The sequence below is a fragment of the Pseudonaja textilis genome, chromosome 2 (genome assembly GCF_049901715.1).
Source record: "Pseudonaja textilis isolate UNSWEBS1 chromosome 2, rPseTex1.2, whole genome shotgun sequence".
NCBI lineage: Eukaryota > Metazoa > Chordata > Lepidosauria > Squamata > Elapidae > Pseudonaja > Pseudonaja textilis.
This window is the reverse complement of record NC_141991.1, coordinates 110525205-110546849: the sequence shown is the minus strand read 5'-3', so window position 1 is coordinate 110546849 and position 21645 is coordinate 110525205. Positions and strand designations below refer to the sequence as shown.

The 21645-nt window shown below is 42.5% G+C and overlaps 1 long non-coding RNA gene across 1 annotated transcript in view; it reads right to left on the bottom strand.

The window, feature by feature from the left end:
• Positions 1 to 9093: 9093 nt before the first annotated feature.
• Positions 9094 to 21645, bottom strand: part of LOC148127014 (uncharacterized) — a 71301-nt gene continuing 58749 nt past the window's right edge. The window contains exon 4 of the long non-coding RNA XR_015741817.1: positions 9094 to 9120. This is a non-coding gene — a long non-coding RNA (uncharacterized LOC148127014). The remainder of the gene's footprint in view (positions 9121 to 21645) is intronic.

Here is a 21645-nt window from a genome sequence, read left to right as displayed (position 1 = left end):
ATTGATCATTGACCACATATTTTGTGGTGATAAAATGTACACAAAATCCTGTTATAAGCACTAATATAGGTTCATCATGGTTTATAAAAACTGTTCTTCAAAGGGCAAGAGGAAATAAAACCAAAAATCTTGGCTATGGTTAGCAAAGTAACTTGTCTTCGTCCATTAGGTTTCCTTGGCCCACCATCAGACCTCTCTTTCCATCAGCCATTGAGCTAAGTTGCTCCAGTTTAGCACAATCTGTGAACCCAGCTGAAATGATAAGAATGGGAATTTAATAGTGTGCATTTGTATAGCCCCAGCCTGAATCCATAGAGATGGATGGATGGATGGATGGATGGATGGATGGATGGAATATTCTTCCCATTCCAGCTGCTGCATCTCATAAGATCTCCCAACAAGAAGCAACATAAGTACTGAAAACCCACAGATGAGAAATATGTGGTCCCCCTTGGTATTCCTTCCCTGCAATTTCCAGTGTCATAAACTTAGCTAGCTGAGGTTGCAGGGAATCATTTGGCAAGATCAGGAAGGCCCCAAATTTCCAACTGCCACTGATTGCGAAAAATAGCTTTTCCAAAATTCCACTTGTAAAAACTGATGGCTGTTCAAAGACCCTTCATTCTAACCATTAGCACTTCCATGCATAATCTCTGTAACAGTTTGAAGCCAACTTTGAACTTCTTTGGTCCCTACTTGTATCCCGTATCCAAAGATTGATGTAGTATATTTCTGGTTCAACGACAGTGTGTTCGGAAACTCAGTCATGCTAGCCTTTTGGCCCAAATCCTAGAACTCTATGAGGCTTGTGGGTGATCCCCACTTACTGGAGAGTTTGCCTTTTGCAGCCTCTCAGCTACCAAGCTTATGCTTCCTGAGCAGGGTTAAAAGGGGATGACACCTTTGCCGCTTTGCCCTCATAGATATCAGTCATTCAGAAATTTTGCAGACAGCCAGAGAAATGCCCGATGTGAAGTAAGGATATGAACATGAAGGGAAATTCTCATATTCTAAATAAGGAATCAGGCCAATTGTTGCCATCACAATTGCCATCAAATTCTGCCTTTGCTATATTCCGGGAAGATAGGAAATACCATAATATAGGGCATATTCTGCTGAAATAAGGCTCTGTAATTGTGGAATAATTGTAAAATAGTATTGTTTCCCAGTCAAAGCACAGGATAATTTCCAGCTGCATCCAATTCCAGCTCTTGGTTGCATGTCCCTGAGTCAGGGATAACCCACTGAATAGGTCAAGGAAGGGAGGAGCATACAACTTCCCATTCTTCAGGGACTGGTCATCTTTGTGCCTGGATTTCTTCACACACAACTTCCCAGAGAAGCTTAGGAAAGCACTGAACCGCAAGTGGATATTTACTGTAAATGGTCTCTGTTCTTTCATTCCCTGCTCTACCCACATTCTCTTCGTCTGGGCTGTGATGCTTCAATACAATCCAAGATGAAGAGAGAGGGGCTTACCTGCCCCTGCGTTGAAGTGACAAAGTGGATTGTATTCTTCCAAACAATTATTTCACCCCTGATTGCTTTGAAGTCACTTGTTTTCATTCAGTACATGCAGAACAACACGGACTTCCATCACACTTCTAGTAATTGCCTCACGTTGCAGTTTGATAGCAAAGTATTAGAACCTTAGTGCAAAGCGTTCCAGCTGAATTTTGCTGGCAGGCTCAAGTTTTATTGGAATGCAACACTTCACAGAGCTTGCAACAATCTCACTAGCACAAAGTTCACCGTAGAGGGCAGATTTGATGGCACACCGAACAGAAAGCTTTTGCAGCATCCCAGTACATTTGTTAATCGTTTTAAAAATCAATCTTTCTTTGCATCCAGCTCCGTAGTAGCCTATTGGAATGCTTTGAAACCACCAGATCAATGTATACATATATAACTGGACATATGCAAGGATTTTTTCTTGGCATGATTTCAGAAGTGATTTGCTTTTGCCTCCTTCCTAGAGCGGAGAGATAGAGAGAGTAACCGGCTCAAGGTCGCCTGTCAAGCTGGGACTAGAACTCAGGATCTCCCAGTTTCTAGCCTGATGCCTCAACCACTAAACTAACCTGATTCTCTTATAAATTATGGCATGTCTGTAAAAAGCAAGTTAAGACATTGCGTTATGACTGCCCTTTTTTTTAAAAAATGAAAAACTCTGAATAACTACAGTGATACAATTAGTGTGGATTTTCTTTTTTTGTTAAGTATATCAGTGAGTGTCTTCGGCACCGACACTTGCCATAATTTAACTGGTGTAAAAACCACACACTATGCACAAATCAGTTGTCATAATGACAGAAATGATGAATTAACCAATTAACTAAATTCACAATGCAATTACCTGAAATTTGTGGGTAGGAGGGAATATGACTGTGCCGTTGTTATACAGGTAGCCCTTGACTTACAACAGTTCATTTAGTGACCATTCAAAGTTACAATGGCACTGAAAAAAGTGACCATTTTTCACACTTATGACCATTGCAGCATCCCCATGGTCACGTGATTTAGATTTGGATACTTGACAACTGGTTCATAGTTATGACGGTTGCCACGTCCCTGGGTCATGTGATCATCTTTTGAGACATTTTGACAAGCAGACTTAATGGAGAAGCCAGATTTGCTCAACAACCATATTACTAATTTAACAATTGCAGTGATTCCGCTTAACAAGTGTGGCAAGAAAAGTCATAAAATGGGGCAAAATTCACTTAACGATTTTTTCACTTAACCACATAAATTCTGGGCTCAATTGTCATCATAAGTTGATGATCACCAGTATTTTGTTCAAGTGACTTTTCAGAGGATTGCCATTCCTCTGTTGGGAAGCTATGATGTTTAATCCTTGAGTGTGAAACTCAAACATTTGTGCCATGATGACAAGGAATGATTGACACACAAACCTAAATATAAAAAAAAGATCAATAAATAAAATTGAATTATTTGATTGAGTATCTGATGGATTCTATCAGAAATTTATGCCTTCAGTTTCAGGTGTCATGAAACCAACTTTTTCCTACTTCTTCCCTCTCCCCCACCAAACACACACACAAACATGCAAAGACTTCTACCATGCTATCATTCAGTGATAGACTCTTAGATAGTTTTAAATTTTCTCTTATTATTCTGTGACATTCTGTTTGGCCTAATAAAGATATTAGTCTAGTAAGAATTTTGACATATCTCTCCTGCTTCATGTGTGACTTCAAAGATCCCAGATTTGGATGTCCAAAGGAGGAATCCTAAATTGAAGAAAAGGAAGCCAGTTCAGTGTGGTGACCTAAAAGGCACCAGACTAGAAACTAGGGATCCATGATTTTTACTCCTACTATATGGACTGCCAAATGGGTGACTCTGGGGAAGAGAGAGAGGGAGAGGTGGAGAGAAAGAGAGAGAGAAAGAGAAAGAGAGAGAGAGAGATTCTCTCTCTCTCTCTCCCTCCTTCCCTCCCTCCCTCCTTCTCCCTCTCCCTCTCCCCCCCCCTCTCCCTCTCCTAGGAAACTGACATAATATGAATTACACCATGTATTTAACTTATCAGGTCTTTTCATGGAACTGGAAGCTCTTAATCGTAGTGGGAGAGGACATACTGCTGCAATGCAAGCAACGGGGAGGAGTGGGGGAAGTATTTTGGTAAGTTTGAAGGGAGGCAAAGTTGTTTTTTTTTAAAGTGCTGTTTACATATCCATAGCAACATACTTTCTGTTGCTCCATCTTCAGTGAAGCTATGGTAAACTCATAAAAGGCAAATGGGCAGCTGCACATTCCTCACTTGTTCCATGAGCAAAACTGCTCTCAGAGCCCAGACCTTTCCCTCCGGCCAAAGCAACCAAGCTCTATGAGCTCATCAAATTCTTCTCTCCCTCCCCTCCCCCTCCTCCAAGACCGCCCTGTTCCAGTCGCAAACTTTCCCAGAGAGGCTGTGATAGAAACCAAGGGAAACGGGAAGATGGTTGACCATCTTTGTCTTCCTCACAAACGGAACATTTTGTACACAAGTCTCGGTCAAGGTCTAGGGATATGATTCTAATAATCACAGGAAATGGTTCTGATCTGTAGGAATAGTAATCTGGCCAAATATGTAATGACTTTAGAAGCATAAACGCAAGGAGAACATGGGAAAGCTTGAGGCTTCAGTATTACTACCATGTTCCTCAACATTTTTTACTGGAGTAAAGTTGCATAAACTTGGCATCTTGGGGGCAGCCCATTGAAGAAGGCTGCACTGGACTTCAAGCCATGTCTCAGTCTGTTTCAAGAATAGAAAGTCCCATCTGCCTTGCAGTTGTGGAGAAGTCAAACTGCTGTGGGGGTTTTCTTTCAGTCCTGTTTCAGAGGTGGTGGTTTTGGAGAGAGAACTGGGCCTTTATGATTACTAGTATTCCTAGTAATCATAACCTTTTCTAGTAATCATAAAGTGCAGCTGAGTTACATTAGGGGATATCCATTGCCATTTTAACTGATCACACAGATGTTTTATGGGGATGCAGAACTCAGGATGCATCTCATACAGAGGCTTCCATGCACACTTCAGTCATCTCACAGCACGACCGTGTGTGTCTTGCCCTCGGTTTGGAAATCCCAGCTTCAATAAAGACTCCACTGCCGCTGAAATGGGCCTGAATCATTTGTCTCTGCTTCACAGAACTTGTTTTGTGATTGGACAAGCCATATTTTATATTCCTATATCATCCCGTTGTTTGTGAAATAAAAGTAATAAACTGGTGTACTTGGCTGAGCAATGAGGCTGAACAGCAGAAAGGCTCTATATATCTTTTTCACAAGTTCAAACTGCTATGAAGAACCTCTGAAGTAATTAATATAAACACGGTGGAAAGACAGCATGCTTATGCAGAACACCATTAGTCATTCAGTAAGTTTGGCATAGTTGGCATGCAACATTGTGAACTTGATAGTAGCATTGTAGAAAAATTATTCCCATAAGAATAGCGCTATAAAACCAATGAAATTAATTCCAGGAGTCAGACTGAGAAACAGAGGGCAAGACTACATTACAGTTTTAAATCAATTTAAAGCCTATTTAACTATCATGGCTCTCATCCAAGGAGACTGGGAACTGTAGTTCCGTCAAAGGACTAGGAGTTTCTAATGAAGCTGGAATTCATTGGCATCTAATGCACCACTTGTGGCAGCAACTTTTTGCAATAATTTAAATCACTCATGGGAGTACTTTAGGCTGATGTTAGATGTGTGAATACACTTTTCTCAGTAGATCCTTTAATACCGCTTGATCTCCTAAAATAGAATCATTTGGATGTATATTTTAGTGCAATAGGGAAGATCAACAATTGGGCTGAAATACATTTTCATTTGTTGGTTTATTTCTGATAATTTGCAATAAATTGGGAGGATTTCTATCTCATAATTATCAGTAAAAGCAATATGAAATGGAGAAAAACATCTCTTAGGGTAACCAAGATTGAATTTTTATGTGAAAAAAAATATTTTTAATGATGAGATTTTGTATAAAATGCATGATAATTTCTCTATTAAAATATTCTTAAGAAATACAAACTAATCTCTTAAATTGTACTCCAAAATGTACTTACTAAGAAATGAAAGATCAAGTCAAAAGTCCAGGGAATTTGGGCTGGATTCTGAGTTATTACACAAATATATTCACACTAGGGGTTTTTTTAAAAACTAACAAGGAAGTGCCTTATCACTGCCTTATTTCCAAATAAATATGCATGAGATGATTTCATTAATAAAGTTTCACGGAACTCCTGCCAAAGAATTCTATGAGTCTACTCTTACTGAAAAATCAATCCCAGTGATTCAATAAGTCCTGCTAAAAGGCCCCACAGATATTGTAAAGCAAGTGAAGAAACAATTTGGGCATGTAAGTGAGTGGCATTCATTCATCTGATGGTAGGAAATATATCCATTCTGACTTAGCAGCCTATCTCACCAAGTAAGATTCTATCATTAGGAACTTCCTTATCACACTAAGCCCTGAGTTTGTTTCTATAGTGATTGTTTACTTCAGTGACCAAAAATATTTTCCTACTGTTAAAATGTATTTACAATTATGTTATGGGAAGTTTTATCAATCAAGTGTAATGAAAACGGCTTCCTGAAATTCATCCAACATATTTCCTTCACCACTTCCCTATTTACATGATTGTTATGATTTTCTGGTAATATAACACCGGTACGTAGCAATAATGCTCAGTAACCCTGTTGATATAACATGCAAAGAAACCCTAAATGCAGAAGTCTACTAGGTTAACAGGTATCTTCACAATGGACTCAGGAGTCACTGGGGATGCAAAACGGGTACTGAAAAGATTCCTGTGACAGCCAGGTTGTCTAGAGGTATCTTTAAGTATAGAATATTTTCATATGTTTTATAAAATTAATATCCTTCATAGATTCCCATTGTTGGAACTCTCTTTTTGGAACTGTGAAAACATCCACTGGCCAATAGGATGCAGCTGAAAATGTATCAACAGGACATGAGTCCTCTGGAATTCCAAGAAACTATTATACTCATTCCAATTCTTAGAGCAACGAGAAGTTCTAAGTCCTTCATTTCTATGGCAAGCAGCCACTTGAAAAATATGCTGCTATGATGCTTAGATATATTAATTTATATACGTAGGAACACAAATTAGCACTCATAATGACTGCCAAAGGTCCTGCTCTCAGATCAGATTTTCAGAAAGAAACCTTTCCTTAGATCTGTTAATTTTCATCATTCTTCTACAGCCTAATGTTTTGCAGATACATTTGTACTCTAATTTCAAAAACTGTTGGTCTGCATGGGCCTTGGTCTAAAGATCCCAGACTCTCTTTTTCTGTTAATCTGATCTTGTATTCTGACCAGAGACAGGATAAAGGATGAGTTATCTCTTGACTTTATTGGGCTAATTTTCAGCATTCAAAGGTAATCTCTACAGGATTATTTTAAAAACTTGATTGTCCACACCACTGAGTTACAAGTTCCAGAATCTTCAGCCTACCTCGTAAAAAAATGCTGCCCTGTAACTCTCTATCTGTCTCTAATATTCAGCTCCATGGAAATCCCATTCTGTCAAGGCCACACAACAAAATACGTACCATTAAGGAAATCTTCATTAGTTCCTAAATTTCATTAATTTTTTTCCTCCAAAATCCAGTATGTTCTTTCTCTTATGTGTTGTATCTAATTGCCAGAAATAGCTCTACCTTTCATTTACATTTGCTTTCTATTTTTGCAATAATAGTTTGAAAGACTTTTACCAGTAGTTTTTCTGTTGTCCTGATGAAAGTATGCCAAGATTAGAAATGAGGAAAGAGATGGGAGAAGCACGCTATGTTTGTTTCAGATACATTTTTCTAAAAAAAAAAAAGAAAGTAGAGATGCAGAAGGGGGAAATTTGAAGGACCCTGAGAGCTATTCTGTACTTGCAACTGATCATGGTATAAACATACTGTAGCAACTTATTTTTTAAAATATGGTTTTATTGTGCTTTATTATTTTTATAAATAAACCGGGCAGCAAATATGTCTAATACTCCTTCCCCCTCCTCTTTTCCCCACAACAACAACCTTGTGAGGCAATTTCAGCTGAGAGAGAATGATTGGCCCAAAGTCACCTAACTTGTTTTCGTACTTAAGGCAGCACTCAAAGTCTTCTAAACCAGCACCTTAACCACTTGATCAAACAACTCTTTTCTCCCGTCTCTCTATAACAGGAGTATCAAACTCAGTTTCATTGTGGGCCACATCAAGGTTGTGTCTGACCTCCGGGTGGGGTGGACGTGGCTGGGAGGGCATGGCCAACTCAACATCACTCACGTCGGGGCACCTGTGGTGGGGAGATCCATTGTCTCCAGTGGAGGAAGGCCTTCCTTCCCTTCCCTTCCTTCCTTTTTCCCCCCTTCCCACTTCATTCTCCTTTCTTCTTCCTTCTACTCTTTCCTTCCTTGCTCTCTTCCCATCTTCCCTTCTTTTTCTTTCTCTTTCCTCTTTCCCTTTCTCGTCCCTTCTTGGATGTTCAAATACAGAAGGGGAAACATTTCTCCTTTTGTTTTGTTTTGCTTTTACTTTGTTTTGCTAGCCCTCTGTCAGCGAATACAGAGCTTGGGGGAGACGTGCTACCCCCCACCAGGCCCGGTTTTCGGCCTGGATGGCCTCCTGCAGCTCTTTGCCGGCGAAAATGGAGCCACACGGGCTGGTCCTTCGCTGTTTCCAGGGTGGTGAGCTAGGTCTAAGCACCCTGCAGACTGGATCCGGCCCATGGACCTTGAGTTTGACATCCCTGCTCTGTGATATTGCCTCCATCTCATCCTGAGCCCACAAATGAGACAGAGTTAAGTTTAAGGTCATCCTTAACTACACCAGTATTCACAAACTATTTCCTCACTTGTTCTGATAGCTTCAGAATAATCCATTATGCTTTGCCACTTGTCACCTTGGAGGGAAATCAGGGTATTGCAGGACTCACAGCAGAGACAATAGCCGAAGAGCTCCAATTTTTGCTGATTCAAGATGGACAAATAGTAGCTCAATTCAAGATGAGGAAAAGCCTTAGAGCTTTTCTCAAATACATGTTTCTGCTATCCCCAGCCTACTAAAAGGGGCTCCAGATCCAGGATTTACTTAGGCTCAGGCAAGTAGAATTGGAATGGATTTTAAGATGTTTTTCTTCTCAGCACCTGATGGCGGTACAAATCATTGTGCTGCTCTGTTGCCACTGGAGTGTGTAATCTCTTGATTTCATGGAATTAGTTTCATGATTACAGTATCTGGATGATAGTTTTTGTGTAGCAAAAGCAAGGGACTCTTCTCTCTGTAATTGGGTAAATCCCTACAGAAAGAAATTCTCATTAAACCTGGCACTTCTTCTCCCGACTATAGAAAGCAGGAAATGTCGCTGTATTTGCATATATATTTTTTACACAGAAAAGGGAACTAGCGGCTGGGAAATACAATGCTGTTTCCCTACTTCAGTAGACTTCAGTTTCAACAGGCCAACGTCATGTAGCCACAATAGTAAGGAAATTGCATCTTCGCTAGACTCTTCGTGATTGACAGAGGCCAGGGTGGCATTTCCAGGAAATTTCTTGATGTGGAGGAACTCCTACGCAATCATTCAGGGAACTAGGTTCAAAGAAAGGAAAGAGAAATATCATAATACAATTCAAAGAGGAAACCGAAGATACCTGACAAGTCTGAGTGTCAGAAAATATCCCAGTTTCTTCTAAAAGCAAACTCACTTTATTGAGAAAGTCAGGGACTTTACCAGAATCATTCCAGGAGCCATCCTTTCTGGGAGCAAGACAAACTGAATTCAGATACCTAAATATTACTGCTTCAAATTTACACTGTAGTTTTTTTAAAGTCTTTTACAAGCATTGTCTGTGTAATCTTCAGAATTTAGATTTCAGCAAGGCATTCAATAAAGTAGACCACAACCTACTTCTTAATAAGCTAGAAAAAAGTGGAATAGATAGAACCACCACTAGATGGACTCACAACTGGCTGGCAAACCATACTCAACGAGTAGTCCTTAATGGGTCTAAGTCTACATGGAAGGAAGGAAGCAGTGGGGTGCCACAAGGTTCCATCTTAGGCCCAGTACTCTTCAATATCTTCATTAACGACTTAGATGAGGGAATAGAAGGGGAACTTACCAAATTTGCAGATGATACTAAGCTGGCAGGAATAGCTATCACCCAAGAAGACAGACTCAAGATCCAGATGGATCTTGACAGACTAGAACACTGGGCCATATCTAATAAAATGAAATTCAATATGGAGAAAAGTAAAGTCCTACACCTAGGCAAAAAAAACCCAAAGTACACATATAGACTGGGTGAAACCAGGCTCAATAGCAGTAGCTGTGAGAGGGATCTTGGAGTCTTAGTGGACAACCAGCTAAATATGAGCCAGCAGTGTGCAGCAGCAGCCAAAAAAGCTAATGCAATCCTAAATTGTATTAACAGAGGGACACAATCAAGATCAAGGGAAGTACTAATACCACTCTATAAAGCCTTAGTAAGACCACACCTAAAGTACTGCATCCAGTTTGTTCACCACATTATAAAAAAGATGTTCAGACTCTAGAAAAAGTACAGAGAAGAGCAACCAGGATGATTAGGGGACTGGAGACTAAAACATATGAAGAATGATTACAGGAACTGGGCTTGGCTAGTCTAGTAAAGAGAAGGACCAGGGGAGACATGATAGCAGTCTTCCAATATTTGAGGGGCTGCCACAGAGAGGAAGGGGTCAAGCTATTTTCTAAAGCACCTGTAGGCCAGACAAGGAATAATGGGTGGAAACTGAGCAAGAAGAGATTCAACCTGGAAATAAGGAGAAACTTTCTGACAGTGAGAACAATCAACCAATGGAACAGCTTGCCCTCGGAAGTTGTGGGAGCGCCATCACTTGAGACTTTCAAGAAGAGATTGGACTCCCATCTGTCAGAAATTGTATAGGGTCTCCCGCTTGGGTGGGGGGGTTGGACTAGATGACCTACAAGGTGCCTTCCAACTCTGATTATCTGTTATCTGTTACTGCATAAGTTTGTGTTTTCTGCATTCCTCTGTGCATGTGTGAGTGTGCAATCAGAACTAATACCTAAGATAAAACTCTGGCTTAGGCTTATGGGAGTTGTGTCTGGGTATCTGAGGAACCACCTAATCCCAAGGGACTAACCCACCCCACACATTCCAGAGGAAAGAGCCCACTTTCGATCCCTTCAGCCAAAGACTCTGTTATTCTATTCTATTCTATTCTATTCTATTCTATTCTATTCTATTCTATTCTATTCTATTCTATTCCTATTCCAGATGGCAGGGTCCAGGAGAAGAGCCTTTTCAGCTGTGGCCCCTGCCCTCTGGTATAATATTCTCAAGTCAGAGGTGAGATCAGTCCCCATACTCCTGGTCTTCCGGGAGAGGCTCAAATTTGGCTCTGCCAGTTGGCCTGGGGCCCTGACAGGAGCTTGCTACATTGGGCTGAAGGGATAGACAAGATTCCTACCTCCAGGCAGCCCATCATCTTGGATTTTCATTTTTAAAGTTTAGCTTTTTATTCTGTTTTAATTGTCTTTTGCACTTTCTAACTTTTATTACATTGTAAGCTGCCCAGAGTTGTTGTATTAGTCAGTTGGGTGGCATAGATATCCAATAAACAAACAAACATTTCTAAATGGCCCCAGATTAGCGAAAAGGCCAGAGTATGTTCACATACACACACACACACACACACACACACACACACACACCTGGAAGAACAGCATATGCTTTGGTGGTCATGCAAAAGGATAGCTAATAAATGATAGAAGAAAAGTACTTGGCCTGAATTAAATGGTATAACGTCACTTTAAAAGGCTTAGGGGAACATACATTCAGTTGTATCTCCACTCTTGGGGATAAATAAAACACTCATCCATCCAAATTTCAGCCGTTTTCCTTCCTTTCATTTTAAGCAGTATTTACTTTTTTTTTTTAATCAGCTGGTTTGCCTGGAATTTATTTTGACATGATGAGAGCAGAGTTCTTTTGGTTTCTAAGATGGCTGAGTAAATTTCTATTTTAAGAAAATGCTTTTTGGAAAATACCACACATGCATGATGCATGTACATAATATGGAGGAATGTTTTAATCAAAGCAAGATTGCTACAACAGACATTGACCATAATTCCTGTCTACCTCCCCCCCTCCACACACACACACACCATTGCCATTTCCTTCCTAAATTGGGAAGACACTCATTGAAGATGACAAGAAACACAATGTCTCATCTCACTGGCATTAGAATGCAGTCACCCAGGCAAACTGCATCTCCTAACAGTCTCCATGAAGCTCCTCCAGAAATCTGAGTTTTGAAAATTTGAGGAGATGCCAGCTGACCATGAAGGGGAAACGGGAGGAGGGTTTTAGAAATCTTTGCCACCTTGAGTTACTTACAAAGTAATAAAGATGGGGTAACAATCTAACCAATCGATCAATAAAGATGGGGCAAGCTGCTTTGGGGCTGAAGAGAAAACCTTACTGCAAGATAGCATTCAGTAAGACGAACTCCTCCTTCCTTTGTGAAAATTCACTTGTGGCATATGAGTCATATTCGTTTTGGATCTAACCATGAGACAACGATATTCCAACAGCATGTTTTTTCTGCTTACAGTAGTTTGAATGGCATTGTCTTTCCTTCATCCCCAACCCATGAGTAAGGCAACCATATCATCCTCCACTGTGCTGAAAAGGCCTTCTCTCCTTTGCTTCTGACGCTCTCCGAGATGGAAGGAAGTCAGATGACTAGCAGCGATGGGGGACAAAGATAAATAGAAAAGAGATAGAAATTAGCAAAAAGGGACAGCAACTATCATATCGTTATGTTGTTTTCTGCTGACTCAAGGATGGTTGCAAAGCATTCTATTCTGGTCATGGAGAAAACCTATACGCTGGTGTTGGAAGAAATATCCTTCTGGGTTCAGTTCCAAGTGGGGGAAAAGACTCTGGAAACATGGAGGCTGTTTAGAAAGATGGTTTAATGGTGGACAGGACCACGTGCCTTGGAACTCCTGGGTGAAAAGGGAAGGGACGCTGAGAATCCCTTGGTTTCATACCCTCTGTTGGGCCCTACCTTAATGTTTCCTGTTCCTGAGTAAGAAATGTATCCCATTGACTGTCAGACTCCCAGGGACGGGGGTCTTAGCTAACTTTGTAGACTTTGTCTGGACCACATGGCTTCACCTGAGTGCTGGCTACTGCAATCTTCCCAGGTGCCATGTGATGAGATGGGTAATCCTATCATTTCCTGAGGGCCACGTCTTAATCCCATTACCCTGGAACTGAAGGGGAGGTAGGGACTGCAGGAAGCTGCTTTGTCTTTAAAACATGTTTCTCCTTTTCTTCATCCAAGGAAATATAATATTCTGCCTTTTTAATATTTCCTTGAATATTTCATTCTTCTAGGAGAGGGGTGGGTGCTAACTTTCTACACTGGTTATCTTTATTTGCCAAAAGAAGAGCATTGGATCCCTTTTAAATCTGTCATCCTGGGGGTTTGTCATAATTTTCTGGTGTATTTTTTGGTAACTCTGTCCTCTCAATAAGTGCAAACACTCAACAGTGTGAGCGTGAGTACATATTAAAATTGGGGCAAGTTATCTATGGTCACAAAAGGTAGTGAACTACAGGTAGTCCTCGACTTACGATCACAATTGAGTCAAAAATTTCTCTTGTTAAGCAAAACAGTTGTTAAGTGAATTTTGCCTCATTTTACAACTTTTCTTGCCTCAATTATTAAGTGAATCACTGCAGTTGTTAAGTTAGTAACATGGTTGTTAAGTGAATCAAGTTTTCCCATTGACTTTGGTTGTCAGAAGGTTGCAAAAGCTTATCTCCTGACACACACACCGCCCCCCCCAAGGACACTGCAACCATCATAAATATGAGTCAAACATCCAAATTTTGATCATGTGACATTGAGAATGCTGTAATGGTCGTAAGTAGCTACATAGCCAAAAAGGCATTAAGAGTTGTTAACCTAATCCTATGTAGCTTTTTCTCTGGTAATATTACACTAATAACTAGAGCATACAAAACATTTGCTAGACCAATATTTGAATACAGCTCATCAATCTGGAACCCGCATTACATATCTGATATTAACATAGTTGAGAAAGTCCAGAAATAAGAGTTCTCCACTCCTCTACTCATTGCAGAATACCTTATGCCACCAGACTCGAAATTCTAGACCTAGAAAACCTAGAACTACGGTGCCTTTGGTCCGATCTAAGTATAGTATATAAAATCATACATTGCAATGTCCTACCTGTCAATGAATACTTCAGCTTCAACCATAACAATACAAGAGCACACAATAGATACAAACTCAAGGTAAACTGCACCAAACTTGATTGCAGGAAATAATATTTCACCAACAGAGTGGTCAATGTCTGGAATACTCTACCTGACTCTGTGGTTTCTTCCCCAAACCCCAAAAACTTTAACCTTAGACTGTCTACTATTGACCTCACCCCTTTCCTAAGAGGTCTGTAGGGGGCGTGCATAAGTGCACCAACATACCTGCTGTCCCTGTCCTATTGTTTCTGGGTTTTTTTTCTTATATGTATCCATGTATTCATAACTATGTTTTTACTTATACCTATTATCTTGTAAGCGATTGACAAATCAAATAAATAAAACAAATAAGTGTGAAAAAGGGTCATAAGTAAGTTTTTTTCAGTGATGTTGTAACTTTGAACAGTCACCAAATGAACTGTTGTAAATCAAGGACTACCTGTATTGTAATTCTCTTGCTCCCTACACCTTCCATCACTTGCCATCCATATTAAAAGTCACAGAGTCTGTTTGTCATAGCATTCTTCTGCACATGAAATGAGACAGTTATGGACTTAGCTATTCTATTACACCGTCTTCTGTTAAAAAAATTAAAATGTAATAAAATTTATAACAAGAATGTATAACTATTTGTTGGAAGTGGAATTAGAAGAGGAAATGGGATCAAAGGGATCAATGATTGCCTGGGCAAAAAATGTAGGGCATAATATAAATTTAGAGGATGGGGAAAATGTGGACTGATAACTGTAAATTGACATTGTCAAAAGCATTTAAAGAAAATCAATATAAAATGTTTTGTAGGGGGCACCTAGCCCCAGCAAGACTGGCCAAAATGTATCCAAACACAAAAGCAGAATGTTGGAAGTCTAAATATTAAAGAATTAACATTATTCCATATGCGGTGGCAGTGTCCAGAGGTTAAAAAATATTGGATGAGGGTACAAAGATGGTTATTAGAAATTACAGATCACAAATTAGAACTCAAACTGGAAATATTTTTATTAGGAATAATTAAGGGAAAACTGAGCATGGTCATCCGATACATCATTATAAATATCATAACTGCAGCGAGAATAATCTTCGCACAGGGACGGAAGAAGGAAAAGATACCATCTGAAGAAGACTTGACACAAAAAATAATGGATTGTGTGGAACTGAATAAATTCACAATAGAATTAAGAGGCAAAGATGATTCAGACTATTACGCAGTTTGGGATAGGTGGTACAAATGGGTGGTACAAATAGAAATAAGAATTGATGTTTATGTATAAAAGGAGATGCATGTATTAATAATGACATGAACACTGTTAATGTGAATAGAGATTTAATTTTTTGTTTTTTAAGAATAAAACATTTTTAAAAAATTAAATGTAATCCTACATGATGGAAAGGTTTGGGCAAATTTCAGATGCTAAATATCATCTTTTTAAAAAGTGAAATGAAAGTTCAGTTGCACTTTTGACCTCGCACATGACAGCATCCCAGTCGCTTAGTGTCTTTCTGTGGTTCCTCTTTTCTGCTCTACTCAAGCTTTCTGAGTTAAACTTACCAGGGCAGAGCAGCCTGGAAATGCTTTTGTTCCTGTTAAGTCAGTTGATCCGGTGTGTCCTTTTGTGGGCCCAGCAAAGTCTATGTGAATCCTGGACCATGGCCCTCTGGAGGTTTCCCATTCCAGGATTGGGGCAGAGGGAGGGCTCGGCCTGGATTCTTGGCATTGCTTGCACGATGCCCCCCAGGCTTCAATCTCCTTGTCCATCCCTGGCCACCAAGCGTAACTTCTGGCCAGGGCTTTTGTTCTGACGATGCCCGGGTGCCCTTCATGAAGCATGTCCAAAACCCTTTTCTGTAATTTTTCTGGGATAACGACCCTGTCTCCCCACAGCACACAACCTTTTTGTGTAAAGAGTTCTGTTTGTTGGCTCCGGAAAGTCCTGAATTGTTTGTCGTCATCTTTTTCCGGCCACCCTTTCTCCACCCAGTTTAAAACCCGCGCCAGACGTTTGTCTTTATTGGTTTCCTGGGCAATGTCTGACACGGTTAGGGGGAGATTGGGTAAGGACTCTATGCTGAGGATGGAAGTGGTGGGTGCTGGGTCGGCGTCCAGGTTGGGCAGCGGAGTGTGGCTCAAGGCATCTGCGTGTGAGATTGACTTACCGGGGCAATGGATTAGCCTGTAATTGTAGGCGGCAAGGAATTCGGGCCACCTTGTCATTCTTGGAGATAGAATGTTTGGGGTGGCCCTGTCCCCTGTCAAGATCCCGAGCAACGGTTTATGGTCGGTGATGATGGTGAAGGTTCTGCCGTAAAGGTACTCGTGGAACTTCTTTACGGCAGCGACGATTGCCAGGGCCTCCTTGTATAGCTGGCTGTAATTCCTTTCCGGTTTTGAGAGGGTTCTTGAAAAGAAAGCGATGGGTGCTTCTTTTCCATCAGAGAGAGTGTGGCTGAGGATGGCCCCGACGCCGAAGAGTGATGCGTCGCATGTTACTGCTAGCGGTAGTGTCTCACTGTACTGGATGAGGACAGCGTCCGATGTGAGTAGGTCTTTTGTTTGGTTGAATGCATTTTCCTCTCGCCTTCACCAGTTCCAGGTGGCTGTCTTGTCCAGCAGCCTATGCAAAGGTTCCGCCGCGGTCGCCTTTTGGGGCAGGAAAACATTATAGAAATTAATCAGTCCCAGAAATGCCTGCAGTTCGGTTTTACTCCTTGGTCTAGGGGCTTCCTTGATGGCCCTGATTTTTTTTTTGTTGTTGTTGTTGGGTGGATCCCATGCTGGTCTAGGAAGTACCCTAGAAATTCGACTCTCTCAGTGTGCAGCTGGCATTTTTCTTTCTTGACTTTTAACCCCGCGTCCTTGAACCTTTGAAGCACCTCCCTCAGACAGTTCTCCAATTGTTTTTGGTTGGCCACTGACACTAGCACGTCATCAAAGTAGGGCACTACCCCCTTGATGCCTTGGAGTAGCCTTTCCATTCAACTTTGGAAAACCCCCGGGGCTACGCTGACTCCGAACTGGAGCCTCTTGCATCGGAAAGCCCCGTGGTGGGTGACTAAGGTTTGCACCTCTGCGATTTCCGCGTCGACCGGCAATTGCTGGTAAGCCTGTGCCAGGTCGAGTTTGGCGAAAATCTTGCCTCCCCCCAGTGAGTGCAGAAGGTGCTGTACCACTGGGACGGGGTAAGCGCTCTGTTGCAGCGCGCGGTTGAGGGTGGCCTTATAGTCACCGCAAATTCTCACTGACCCATCTGGTTTTACCGGGGTGACTATAGGGGTCTCCCACCTGGCATGGTCCATTGGCTCGAGTATTCCTTGCTTGATTAGCTTGTTTAGCTGCTCATCAATCTTGGGCCTGAGTGCAAAAGGTACTCGCTGGGGTTTGAGGTGGATTGGGGCAATGTTAGGGTCTAGGTTGAAGGTAATCGGGGCCCCTCAGTACTTGCCTAGGCTGCCGACGAAGACCTCCTGGAAGTCCTTTGCGAGCTGCTCCTCCCAGTCCGTCTCGGCGACGTGGTTGGTGCCCGTCACCTCTATTCCCAATGGCGTGAACCATTGTAGTCCCAAAAGGCTAGGGCAGTCCGTCTCCACGATGGTTAAGGGAAGTATCTCGGCGCGCCCCTTGAATGTGATTTTAAAGTGTCCAATTCCTACCATGGGAATGCGGTTCCCCTGGTAGTCTTTGAGGATGAGTTTCTGGCTTTCTAGTTCGCGCATGTGGATGGTAGGCACCAGACGCTTGATTTCCCACCAAGCAACCATGGAGAGGTAGGATCCGGAATCCACCTCCATTTTGCATGGTCGGTCTTCAATGCCCACCTCCACGTGTACCTTCCGGCCATCCCAGTTTGAAGAATGGCCGATAACAACCGTTTGGTGGGTTTCTTCTCGATGCTGAGTCTCATTAAAACGCCTGTTTCTTCCCTCCTGGCTCCATCGGTTCTTGGCGTGTTGGTCTCTGTTCCTCAGGGGGGGTGCCGTCTCATCTCCGGGGGCTGCTGCCTCGACGCCGGGGGCTGTGGTTCCGTTTGAACTGGCACACTTTGGCAATGCGGCCTCGCTTGTCGCAGTGCCAGCAGATTGCATCAAAGAACCGGCATTCCGACCATGGATGGTCGCCCCCGCACCTGGCACACTGGAACCCCAACTTACAACCTCGCCACTCATGCCGGTCTCGTTCCGTCTGGAGCTGGTGGATGTCTTCCTCTTCGTCTTCGGTGTCGGTGAGGGAGTCGAGATCGCCATGATGTGTGGAGGTTGTTGCCCAGCGGGTGGTCTCGGCTTGCTTCTCAGGGGTCGGGGTCACCTCGGTTTTGCGGGCCAGTCCGCAGTGCTCGTCTGTCGCATGCGGGCCACTGACTTCCTGGTTGCCTCTGCTGCGGTTGCCTCGGCGAGAGCATTGGTAAGGGATATGTTGCCCCTCGCCATTAGCCGGCTTTGCAGGACAGGGTCTTTGAGTCCGAGATCGACACGGTCTCACAGGGCTTCGTCCATGTCGGTGAACCTGCACAGGCCCCCAAGGTCCCATAGATCAGCCACAAAGTCGCTGATGCTCTCACCCTCCTTCTGATCCTGCCGGTAGAAGTCGTGCCGGCGGATGAGGGTCGGTACTGCGGGTGCATAGTGGCTTCGCAACAAAGGCTTGAGGTCAGCCCAGTCCATCGCCTTTACATCGAGGGGTTTGGCGAGGGCCTTCGCCATCTTGAACACTGCGGGCCCGCAGTGGGTCAGGAACACGGCCCTTTTCTTCTGCCCATTTGCGTCCTTCAGGTTGCTGCTTTCTAAGAACATGAGGAATCTATCGATGTAAGATTCCCAGTCCTCGGCAGTTTGGTTGAAAGGTGCGGGTGGCACGGTGCTGCTGGCCATGTTGCCGGTTGCTTTTCCATGGTGCCACGTGCGAGATGGGTCTTGCTTCACGATCCCATCCTCATCGCCAGTGTTAAGTCGGTCGATCGGTCCCAAGAAGAGACACAAGGCAGTGACTGTTTAAAAGCTCTTTTTATTTCAAGCTAGATCTGGCCGCCGGCTTGGAGCGGCGGCGGCTTATATTGAACTTGCACAGGGTGCTGCAGCCAATGACAGCCGTTCGAATCACCTGCGATCGGCTCGGCCAATCGCGGTTGCTTCGTAACGGCCAATCAGTGCTGCACACTCAACCAATCCGAGTGCTGTGCGTTTTAGCCAATCGGAACACAGGGTTACAAGAATGCAAATACAAATACAGAACAGTTGCTATAGCACCACCATACAATGTGTCTTTTGACCACATACAAGGGTTGCTCTGGATCATATGGTTTTATAAAATAATCAGGTGCCAAGCAGCAGCTTCCGATAGTCTTCACAGCAGTTATAAATATGATTATATTATATAACCTCTTTCTTTAAAGATATATCATAACACTCTTTTTTTCTATATAAACCCTAAATCACATCTTCTTCTTTTTTTAAGTAAAAGGTCCACAAGAGGTTTCCAATCACCAATAAATTTCTCTAACCAAAGAAGATAGTTTAAACATCTCAGCAAGATTTGTCAATTTCATCAACCATCCCTCCATAGTGAGAACAGATAGTCCTCAACTTAATTTAGGACAGACCCCGCAAAAACTGCTTACTACCCAGTTTTGAAGTTCCAATGGCCACCCCTCAATACAATCACATGTTGGTTAGGTTTATCTAGAGCTCAGCCTACCTTCCCAATGGTCTTGGTGGAACAATAAAAATGTAGTGTGACTCACAACAGTTGTGCCTCTGTAACGGGAGTAGATGAGAGGGACCCGTTTTATATGTAGATAATTTTAAAAGATTTTTCATTCTGTTTTCATTATTTTTTATGAATAATTCAAGGCAGTGAACATATCCACAATACTTTCCTCTGCCTATTTTCCCCACAGCAACAATCATATGAGGCTGAGAAAGAGTGACTGGCCGAAAGTCACCAGCCAGCTTTCATGGCTAAGGCAGGACTAGAATTCACAGTCTTCCACTTTCTAAAGGTAAAGGTAAAAGTTCCCCTCACACTTATGTGCTAATCATTTCCAGCTCTAGGGGACGGTGCTCATCTCCGTTACAAAGCCGAAGCGTCAGCGCTGTCTAAAGACATCTCCATGGTCATGTGGCCGGCATGACTAAACTCTGAAGGTGCACAGAACTCTGTTACCTTCCCACCAAAGTGGTCCCTATTTTTCTACTTACGTTTTTGCATGCTTTCGAACTGCTAGGTTGACAGAAGCTGGGGCAAGTAACGGAAGCTCACTCTGTTACATGGCGCTAGGGATTCGAACTGCCGAACTGCTGACCTTTTTGATCGACAAGCTAAGCGTCTTAGCCACTGAGCCACCATGTCCCTTTCCATTTTCTAGCCTGGTCCAAACTGGCTCTCTAAGGAAAATGAAAGCTGAATCCTCAGGCCTCTCAGCATGAGTTCAATTGACTAGATGTTTTAGGGAGCACTTCTGTGCCATCCTTAAACTAGGAGGGTTATTACACCTCTCCAGTAAGGATTTTTGCAGATGGATTCATTTGAAAACTGGCCCGAGCAACATGCTGAAAAATGTAACATTTAGGCAAACTCACATGCCAATTTTATAAAGAAACACATGAGTTTATTTATTTATTCATTTATTTGATTTCACCTCACCACAATCTAATAGACTAAGCAGTTTTCAAGTGATATATATACATATATATATATATATATATATATATATATGGATCTTTGTTGTTCAGGTTTTCTCTCACAGTAAGATTGAAGTATCTAAACAGCGTTTGATGAAGTCTCATTCATCATCTTCAGGCTTCTGTCTCCGGCTCTGTGCTTTTCAGAGTAATGAAAAGCACAGAGCCGGAGACAGAAGCTGAAGATGATGAATGAGACTTCATCAACGCGTGCCTAGATACTTCGAATCTTACGCGGAGAAACCAACAACCAAAGATCCACATATAAATACCCGAGAACCTCAGAAAACATATATATATATATATATATATATATATATATATATATATATATATATATATATATGGATCTTTGGTTGTTCGGGTTTCTCCCGCGTAAGATTCGAAGTATCTAGGCAACGTTTCGATGAAGTCTCATTCATCATCTTCAGGCTTCTGGCTCTGGCTCTGTGCTTCTCAGAGTAATGGAGATTGCAGCTGCTTCCTCCTTTTAACTGCCAGTGGGGTGGGACTTGATTGGGTGGGGGCTTGGCTGTGTTCTGATTGGGTGGGGGTGTGTTCTCATTGGTAGGGGGTTTGGCTGTGTTCTGATTGGCTGGGGGTTAGCCGTGTTCTGATTGGTTGGAGGCGTGTTCTGTTCAGGTGGGGGCTTGGTTGTGCTCAGGTTAGTCTTAGTTGCTGGGGATTTGAGCTGGTGAGCTGTGATCTTGCTGTTTGGCTTGAGTTCGTGGTCGTGCTGCATCTTCATAGTGGGTGTCGGTTTGCTTCATGTATGGCTCGGAGGGTTTGAAGTGGGTAGTGATGCAGCTGCAGTGCAGCTTCTGGTCCATGGTCGTGTCTCATCTTCTGAGTGGGTGTGAGTCTGTTTTCTACATGGAAGTGTGGTGGTGGCATCTTGTGTGGCTCTCATGGGTGTGGGTCTGGTGTCCTTCTTCATGTTAGGTACTCGTCTGTTCATGAGGGCGGGTTTCCAAATGGCTGGAAGGCGGGAGGTGTCATCTCGTTTGTTCATGCTGTGTGGGCGTTTTTCTATCTCTATGGCTTCTCTGATTATTCTGCTGTTGAAGTGTTCGGTTTTGGCGATGGTTCTGGTATTTTTAAAATCAATTTCATGTCCTGTGGCTTTGAGGTGTTGGAC